The sequence below is a fragment of the Podarcis bocagei genome (genome assembly GCF_964188305.1).
Source record: "Podarcis bocagei genome assembly, chromosome: 3".
NCBI classification, from domain to species: domain Eukaryota; kingdom Metazoa; phylum Chordata; class Lepidosauria; order Squamata; family Lacertidae; genus Podarcis; species Podarcis bocagei.
The window spans coordinates 106,417,384-106,426,138 of record NC_138127.1 but is presented as its reverse complement, the minus strand read 5'-3'; the positions used below and the strand labels follow the sequence as shown (position 1 = coordinate 106,426,138).

At 47.8% G+C, this 8,755-nt stretch overlaps 1 protein-coding gene across 1 annotated transcript in view; it reads left to right on the top strand.

Moving 5' to 3' along the window:
- The window catches only part of LOC308584016 (uncharacterized protein), a 59,305-nt gene that overhangs the window by 35,199 nt on the left and 15,351 nt on the right, over nt 1-8,755 (top strand). The window lies entirely within an intron of this gene.

Below are 8,755 nucleotides of genomic sequence, written 5' to 3'. Positions count from 1 at the left end.
TGCAGAAGCTTCTTTGGAGTGGATGCATCTGGTTCTCCTTAAATCACACAGAGGCAAAGTTCATTGGCAAAAGATGATCTTTCGACTAAAGGTTTCTCAACTTTTTCAAGGGATCCTTATTAAACTTGGGAATGTCTGCATGTGATCCCATCTCTACAGCTCACAAAAACACCAGAGAGAAGCCAGGGTGGATCAGTCCCTGGACCTTGGAGGCGATTCCAAGTGCTACGTTCCACACACTTCCCCTCAATAATGAGTGGCTGAATATTCAATTTACATTTCCTAAAGTCCACAATAATCTCTTTTGTTTTCTTTAAGCTAAGGAGTAGGTTGTTTTACCTGCACCACTTCCCCAGCTGCTCAACATCCTTCCTATAGGCCGCCTCCCCCTCTCCAGTCGTGATTAAACCAACCACCGTTTTATCATGTTGTTTAGTTGTTTAGTCGTGTCCGCCTCTTTGTGACCCCCTAGAGCAGAGCATGCCAGGTCCTTCTGTCTTCCACTGCCTCCCGCAGTTTGGTCAAACTCATGCTGGTAGCTTTGAGAACACTATCCAACAATCTCCTCTGTCGTCCCCTTCTCCTTGTGCCCTCCATCTTTCCCAACATCAGGGTTTTTTCCAGGGAGTCTTCTCTTCTCATGAGGTGGCCAAAGTCTTGGAGCCTCAGCTTCAGGATCTGTCCTTCTAGTGGGCACTCAGGGCTGATTTCCTTCAGAATGGAGAGGTTTGATCTTCTTGCAGTCCATGGGACTCTCAAGTGTCTCCTCCAGCACCAGAATTCAAAAGCATCCATTCTTTGGCGATCAGCCTTCTTTATGGTCCAGCTCTTACTTCCATACATCACTACTGAGAACTATACAGACCTTTGTTGGCAAGGTGATGTCTCTGCTTTTTAAGATGCTGTCTAGGTTTGTCATTGCTTTTCTCCCAAGAAACAGGCGTCTTTTTATTTCGTGGCTGCCGTCACCATCTGCAGTGATCGTGGAGCCCAAGAAAGTCAAATTTCTCACTGCCTCCATTTCTTCCCTTTCTATTTGCCAGGTGATGGGACCAGTGGCTATGTATCATATGCAAACTTAATGATCTTATTACTGGAGTTTTGGGGGGCATAGTCAGCTGTATAGAGCATATATAAAAGTGGTCTCAACATCCACTCCTGTGTAATCCCCATATTCATGATGAGATCCGCAGAGACACGGGAACCCATCGACCCGTTGGGAACAGTTTGATAGAAAATTTAATATCCACCTGCACAAACACGGTGGAAGCCCCAGGTCTAATAGTTTGGGCACCAATCTATGTGGAAGAATAGTATTAACTGTAGAAAGTCTACAAATAACAATCTCACATAGTTCCCTTTCTTCTCCAAATGAGTCAGGACAGGATGTAAAGCCATTGCCACAGCATCCTCCGTGGATCTCTTTGCCTTGTACGCAAACTGGTAAGGGTCAAGTCCTACTGTCAGACAAGATATGATATGGTTCTTTACCCACTTTTGATTTCCTGATACCCCTCTTCAAGTTCGCTCTTTCTATGCCATACGGTACCCGGTCCCCAGTTCTACAAGCAGAGTTTCTGGCCTTCAATAATCTCCTAACCTCTCCCACCATCCAGGGCTTCCTATTCGGATACAACTTAACATACCTTTCCCTGATGCATTTCCTATGCCAAATCTAATATAATCCAGGACCGTTGATGTAGAAGTTTCTAGATCTTGATGGTCAAACATATTCCAATCGTTCTCCTGGAAACAGTCCTGCAACTGCTGAGAGGCTCCCTTTGGCCACAGAGTAACCATCCGTGTTTATAGCTGGCCTTGTTTCCTGAGGGGTGTGTACACTGGTGTCAGAAGCAGGGACACATGATCTGAACCACCGAGGTGCGCCTCATAGACTTTATCTCCCTGGCAGTATCCCAACAGCAGGTTATGGGCCCAGATTCACAGCGCTTACAGGAGAGTAAGACTGTGACAGACTGCGTTGAAAGGTATGTGGATGAAAAGCGAAAGCAAGGCTTTTCTGTTTGCCGCGGAAAGAGCCTTTGAACTCCGGCAGATTAATGGATCTGGGAGCCGCGCCACAGGCTTCGTGATTAATGGGCTGCCAAGATAAGACTTCTCTGAATTGAAACAGACTCACGGCTCAAAGGAAAAGCTGGAAATGGAGTTTTTCCAAGCTTCTGAGGCTACTGAGTGCCCAAAGTTGAATGAGCACAATTATAAAACCTGGGCTGTGTGGTGTGAGAGTTTGCTGCGACATTTTGGAGTGTGGCATACTGTATCTGAAGCCCCTCCAGTTCCTCTGACAGATAAATGGAAAGGCCAGAATTCGAGGGCCATTGACATAATAGTCTTGTCCGTCTCTCTGGAGGAGATTGCAACGTTAGCTGGCCATGTGACTGCATGTAAGATGTCCTGGCTGTTTGACTGCATGTAAGATGTCCCAGGGTTTGACTGCATCGGAGGTCCTGGCTGTTTCCCAGAATGCGAGTGAATGCAGGGATGCTGAGGGCACCGGTTGCAAGCTGCAGGGGGAGCTGACTGTCACGTCATCCCAGGCAGCATTCCAGCCTCCAGGGGGAGCCAAGGAGTCGGCACCTGAGAGCTCTGTTTCTCATGGGAACCAAGGTCATCGCCTTTGCAGAGGCCGGAAGGGCAAAGGTAAACAGAGGCAGACGCCTGCAGATGGCCAGAAGCAGAAGGGGGTGTGAAGAGCCCACGCCAGTGGAAAACAAGGTTTTGTTTGCTGGCACAGCTTCACCAAAGGCTAAAGGCAAGTCTGATGGCCAGGAGCAGGGGGGCAAGCTGCAAAAGCCCATGCCAGTGGAAAACAAGGATTTGTTTGCTGGCACAGCTTCACCAAAGGCTAAAGGCATGTCTGATGGCCAGGAGCAGGGGGGCAAGCTGCAAAAGCCCACGCCGGTGGAAAAAAAGGTTTTGCTTGCCAGAAAGACTGCTCCGACGGCCAAAGCCAGGTTTGTTGTTGATTCTGGTGCCAGCCGCCATGTCGCGAAAGACCGCCACCTATTTATCTCCTTCAAACCTCAAGAAGGTGAGATCCACCTGGCTGACGGAAAGACGTTGCAAATCGCAGGAGAAGGGACTGAGACTGGCAAGTCTGCGCACAACCATCAAAGATGTACTTTATGTTCCAGGCACTGCAGGCAACTTGCTCAGTGTCCCACAGCTTACTGGGCGTGGTTTTGAGATTTCCTTCAAGAGGAGCGTTTGTGTCATCAGAAAAGGCAAAGAGGACATTTTGCATGCAAAGTTTATGGATGGATTGTTCTGTACAACTTATGATGACAAAGGTGCTGTTGTGTCTAATGTTGATTCTTGTTGTGTTGCACAAACTAACAAAGTTCTTCATGCAGGATGCATTCACGATGCACACAGAAGGTTTTGTCACCTCTCTTGGAAGGCACTGGCCAAGATGCCAGTGATGGTTGAGGGTTTGACCATCAAACCCTGTAAGTTTCACATGAAATGTGTATCTTGTGCAGAGAACAAGGTGAAGGTTGCTCCAAAAGGCAAGGAGTCTAGCAGGCAGGCTTCCAAACCCTACCAGCTAGTGCATGCAACCTGGTAGGTCCACTTGTGCCCTCTCTGGGAGGAGCAAGGTACTTCATGGTTCTAATTGATTCTTTTTCCAGGTACATTCATGTGTTTATGCTCGAGCAGAAATCGCAAGCGTTTCCGAAGTTCAAGGCATTCTGTGCTTGGTTGGAGAATGTTCATGGTAAACGTATTGGCTGTCTCTTTACTGATCGGGGCGGGGAGTTCACTTCTCAGCAGTTTGAAGCTTTCCTGACTGAGAAGGGAATTCAGCATGAATTGTCAACGCCTAGATCGCCATGGATGAATGGGCTTGCGGAGCGAGCAAATCAAACGTTGCTGCAAGGAATGAAAACCTTGTTGCATGATGCCAATCTCCCTGATAAGTTTTGGGGGGAGGCTCTGTCGAATTTTGCTTACACTTTTAATCGCAGATTGTCATCACCTATTGGTTGTACCCCCTATGAGAAGATGTTTGGTAAGAAACCCAACATCAAGCACATGAGAATCTTTGGTTCTGACATGTGGGTACACACCCCACAAAGCAACAAGCTTGGGAAGCGTGGGGTACATGGTTTGTTCATGGGGTACGAAAAAGGTGCATACAGGGTATGGATGACTAACTCTATTAAGATCACAAGGAGTGTTAAGTACAATCCTAAGTGGGGGGAGGAATGTGGGAATTTTCCAGAGTTACCCAGAGGAGGATGAAGGTGATGTCAAGGAAGCAGCTAAAGCTGAGAAAGCTGCTGAGGATGATGATGATCAGAGTTCGGATTCCAGCTCAGTGGGCGGCGCTGCTGCTGATGTCAGTGACAGTGATGACACAGCAGACTACAAGAGCGCAAAGGCCTCAGTCAGACCATCTGATGCGTCTGACAATGAACTGGAAGAACCACTGTTCACCATTTTCTCCTAAGAAAGAGGAGATGAGTCCAGAAGACTTGCGTCTAGTACGCAGATCTGAGAGGGCCACAAAGGGCAGACCTCCAAAGAGATTTGCTGATGAGTTTGCTAAGACAGCAACTGCTGTTCTTAGTAGCTCAGAGAAGGTGTGGGAACCTTCAAGCTTCAAAGAGGTTCAGGAGTTAACCTCTAAAGATGCTGAGCCTTGGCTTAATGCCATGAAGGCTGAAGTTGATTCCTTGAACAGGAACCAAACTTTGGAGCTGGTACTGGTAGTCCCAGGGATGAGACTGGTTGACAGCAAATGGGTCTTCAAGGCCAAGACAGACCAGAATGGCAAGGTAGTCAGACACAAAGCCAGATTGGTTGTCAGAGGTTTTTCACAGGTACCAGGACAGGATTACCACGAGACCTACTCACCCACCATCAAATATGAGAGCATTCGGCTGATGCTCAAGATCGCTGCGGAGGTGAAACTGCATGTTTCCCATCATGACATTAATACAGCTTTTTTGTACGGGATTTTGAACGAGGAGCTGTTTATGCTTCCACCAGACGGGATGCAGACACAGAAGGGAATGGTCTGTAAACTGCGGAAATCCTTATATGGTCTCAAGCAGAGTGCCAGGTGTTGGAACACAAAGCTCACTGAGACATTGCTTTCTCTAGGTTTTCACCAGGGCAAAGCTGATCCGTGTGTGTTTGTCAAGGAGGAGGGGCAAAACAAACTGTATTTATGTTACAGATAAACATAAACATTATGTTACAGACTTGTACATTGACTGCCTCCGCCACAGAATCCAAACAGATGTGACCAGAAAACACCATCGCTTACAACAAAATCTAAACCATCCTGAAAGGAGAGGTATAGATAATCTTTTTTTTTTTGGTCTTTAAGGTGCTACTGGAAGGAATTTTTTTGTATTGTTTATGTTTTGTTGATGATCTTCTGATGTTTTGGAAGAATCAGGCTTTCTACCAAAGCACCCTAGCTCAGCAGAAGGAGCACTTTGACATGAAGGATCTTGGTGAGGTATCCAACTATCTTTCTCTGCAGGTGGAGAGGGACCAAGCAGGTAATTTTCTGGTACACCAAACACAGAAAATTGCTGATGTATTAACCAGGTTGAATTTGGTTGATGCAAACCCAGCAGACACACTGATGGTGACAGGTTACCAGGTAGACAGTACTGCTGAAGCGTTTTCTGACACAACGCTGTACAGATGCATTCTAGGCAAGTTGAATTTCATTGCCAGATGTTCAAGACCTGACATAGCTGTAAGCTGTAACCTGCTTAGCAGACATGCCAACAATCCTACTGTTCAGGATTGGAAAGCTCTGAAGCGCATAGCCCGCTATTTGAAAGGGACTATGCACTACAGGCTGAGGTTCACCAGTCAGAAGACTGGAGGTCTTGAAATCTTTGCAGATGCAAGTTTTGGAAGTGACACCACGGATGGTACAAGCACTTCTGGGGTATACTACATGTACAACCACTGCCTGTTTGACTGGTTGTGCAAGAAGCAGACGACAGTGAGCCTACGTTCCTGTGAAGCAGAACTCAATGCTCTGTCATTTTCACTCATGGGTTGTGATTGGTTGATGCAACTGTTTAAGGACATCAGAGTGTCTGTGAAATGTCCTGTACAAGTGTATCAAGACAATAGATCGTGTTTGTTGTGATGTGGGGTTTGTGATTTCAGCTCTCTTGACATAATATGCTGGAGACAGTTCTCTAGTAACACTTCTTTATTAAAGCAAACAAGACTGAGGTCTGAGGAGAGGAAAGCTACATTTATAGGGACAGGGGACTAGCTAGAAAGGATACATTTTGGAGGGAACAATATCAGGCAATCACAGTCCTGCCTTTTGGAGGAAACCAATAAGACAGAGGATCCAAATACAGCAGCTTAAATGAACCAATAGTAGCTGTACCCTCTGGAACCAAAAGGCAGTTACTTTACCCTAATGCAAATACAGACAATAATAATACAGATATAAAATCCTTTGACTCAATACACAACACCCCTCCCCCCCTAGTGAGCACAGCAGACGTAATCTCTCAGGTACTGTGGGGTCCTACAACTTCTACTTGATCTCCTGACAACAGGTGTTGCAGGTTCTGGATTGGGTGTTACCTGTGGTAGAGGGGCTGCTCTAGGGGTTTCATCAGGAACAGATGGAGTCCCAGACATCTCAGGGTCCCCTACCTGTACCTCGTCATCATGAGGACTAGCAGACCCTGGTTCATTTGTTGAAGCCCCTGGTGACTGCACCTCTGGGCCATTTTTCCTCTGGTTTTGCAGCTCTGCGTCGTTAGCCAGGGATGAATTATCTGACTCCTCCCTGCTGAGGGCCCGGCACCTCAGCTGATCTATATGTCTCTTCCACACTTGCCCATTTTCCAAGGTCACATAATAGGACACAGGTCCACTAGCCCAGGTGACCACACCAGCCACCCACCGCGAACCTCGTGAATAGTTCCTCACCCAGACCAGATCTTCAGGGGCGAGATACCTTGTTGTGTCAGTCTCAGCCTGGGGGGTTGCTCTTGAATTACGGTTTGGCATTTTATCCGGGTGGACATAATCCAGCACTGTTACCAGTCTTCTACCCAAGAGCAGCTCAGCTGGCGACTTGCCCGTTGCAGTACACGGTGTCGCATGCTGCAAAAATAACATTTGCGTGATGCGAGCTGACCAGTTACCCTCCATTAAGCGTGCAATGGATTCTTTGGCTGTTCTTACCATGCGCTCAGCCTACCCATTGGAGGATGGGTGAAAGGGCGCGGATGTGACCCCTCTTATGAAGTTATCAGCCAAGAATGCCCTGAATTTTTGGGATACAAAAGCTGCCCCATTATCTGATACAATGGTCTCAGGTAACCCGCGGGTTGCAAACAGCTGCCTCAACACCTTGATTACGGCAGCTGATGCCATGCTAGGGACCATCGCCACTTCTAACCATTTGGAATATGCATCGACGATAACCAAAAAGACCTTTCCTTGGAATGGCCCAGCAAAATCTAAGTGCTGCTGGCTCCAGGGAGATCTGCTCCCACCAGTGGACTGGTGCTCTGGCCACTTCTGGCTGCACCTCTTGGCATGCCTTGCATGTTCGTACCCATTGTTCTATGTTCTGGTCCATTCCAGGCCACCACACATAACATTGGGCTAGCGACTTCATCCTGACCATTCCTGGGTGTCCCATGTGAAGCGTCTCAAGAACCCTGTTTCTCAGTGGTGCTGGAATGATCACCCTATCTCCCCACAGGAGACAACCCTTATGCATGGACAACTCGTGCTGCCTTGTCGCATAAGGCCTGAATTTGTCTTCATGCGGACCACCTGGCCACCCCCTCCCCACCCAAGTGAGCACACGGGAGAGAACAGCATCTTTCCTCGTTTTCTCAGCTATATCAGTAGCCGTTACAGGAGCCCCCGGAAGTGTTTCCAGCATCATTATGTGCTCTGCTGGAGCAGGATCCTCAGTGCTCCCGCCAGGAAGGGGCAATCGACTCAGCGCATCAGCATGGCACAACCGTTTCCCTGGCACATGGGTCAAGGTGTACTGGAACCCGTTCAGGAATATAGACCAATGCAACATTCTGGGGGAGAGAATTTGTGGCGTTTGTTTGTTCGGGTTGAACAACCCTAACAGTGGTTTGTGGTCCGTTTCAATGGAGAAATGGCGACCGTACACATAATCATGGAACTTTTTGATTCCTGCCACAATTGCAAGCGCCTCTTTGTCAATTTGAGCATAGTTGCACTCCATGGGCGACAACGTACGGGAATAGAAAGAGATGGGCTTTTCCGACCCATCCGGTTCCCTATGACTCGGCACAGCCCCCGGGCCGTATTGAGAGGCATCACATGCCAGGACCAGCGGCTTTGACTCATCATAATGAGCAAGGACGCTCCTGCTACTTAGCATTCCTCGCAAGGAGTCAAAAGCCTTCTGCTGCCCCTGCCCCCATCGCCACACATTCTTTTTCTGCAACAGTCTATGTAATGGTTCAGCTACCGAAGCTTTCTGGGGTAAGAACGAATGATAAAAGTTAATAAGTCCCAGGAATGACTGCAACTCCGTCTTGTTCTGTGGTCGTGGTGCCTCGATGATGGCCTTAATCTTAGCATCTGTGGGGTGGATGCCTGATGCATCAATTTTAAACCCCAAGAAATCCACAGTTGGCACCCCAAAACTGCATTTTTCCTTTTTCAGTTGCAACCCCACCTCCTTGAACTTGAGCAACACTGCACGGACACGCGCAACCAGTTCCTGTGGGTCTTT